The following is a 1,395-nucleotide window of genomic DNA, read 5'->3' as shown; positions in this document are numbered from 1 at the left end:
TGTATGTATGGATCACTTGGGTTGTTACCAACATCTGGTGAAAATTTCATATCATTAGCACCTCTAGTAATATATTTACTGAGAAAAATGTTGACGTGCTCAATACTTATTTTGCCCGCTGTATATCAAGGCTGCCCAAAGCTTTTCCCCAAAATGAAAATCTGAGAGCTGCAGTCAAATGTAATAATATAATCATGAAATACAAATACTTCTTAAGTACAGTCTATTTATTTTAATGATTATGTCCTGCTAGAGTGTGACATGATTTGTTTGTGTACAAACTAAAACGGTAACAGAATTTTATGTATTTATACTTTTCATTCAACCACAATTAAGTTCACTCTATCTAGGAAGCACAATTTATATGAATAGTATTTATTTTTTACAATAACAAGCTAGAATTAAAACAAGCAAAAATGAAATAAAAGTAACAACTTTCTACTTCTTGCCTTTTTTTAAAAATGTAAGGAGTAGAAAGTACAGATAATTGTGTGAAAATGTAAGAAGTAGAAGTAAAACAGTATGCTGAAAAATAATTACTCAAGTAAAGTACAGATATCCAAAAATTCTACTTGATAAGTACAGTAACGAAGTATTTGTACTTTGTTACTTTACAACTCTGTTGTAAATTCATTGTGTGACCCAGCATATTAATAGATTTTAGGCCCTGTTTACATACAAACAATCTTAAAAGCTAGTGCTTCCAGCTTTGGTTGTAGTTAATAAAAAAAGTTTACATGGACTGGATTTGATGAAGTATTAGGGCCATACAACAAGATTTTATTACAAGAAAAAGTCATGATATTACTAGAACTTCTACACAAAAAAGCATTCTTACATGCACTGCGTTAAAATGAGGAATGTTGAGCATTGTGACGTTTTTTTAGTATTTGGTTAAAATAAATAATCTTTCAGCTCAATATAGCGTCAAATTATCAGTAGCAGGACTTTGAAACAATTGTGCTATAACGACTGTGATAAACTGAAGCCGTATGGCTGCGTTGACAGATTTATTTAGCCATGAAACCTCCCACACTAAAATGACAGGTGTTTCAGTTCCATCGTCTAACCCCTGTAGTCGTCACATATTGTGGCTGGAAGCATATTACACTAACAGAGACCCAGAGGTCATCGCAGACTACTTCATAAATATACGCATGGCTGTCCACAGCAGGTGTGTGGAAAATGACGAGGAAAAAAAACTCAGCAATTTAAAATGGACATGTAATGTAGATAATGACTTTTTTCTCATAATATTATGACATTTTTTCTTGTAACTAACAAAGATCTTGTGGCCCAATATGCTGTCATACAATGAAGGAAGGCAGTATAGGCAAATGCTAAGGGCCCGATTCATCTAAGGGGCACCACAAATGAGGGACACAAAATATATAT

This window comes from Austrofundulus limnaeus, unplaced genomic scaffold (genome assembly GCF_001266775.1).
Source record: "Austrofundulus limnaeus strain Quisiro unplaced genomic scaffold, Austrofundulus_limnaeus-1.0 Scaffold47, whole genome shotgun sequence".
Taxonomy (NCBI): domain Eukaryota; kingdom Metazoa; phylum Chordata; class Actinopteri; order Cyprinodontiformes; family Rivulidae; genus Austrofundulus; species Austrofundulus limnaeus.
Note: the sequence above shows the minus strand (reverse complement) of the source record.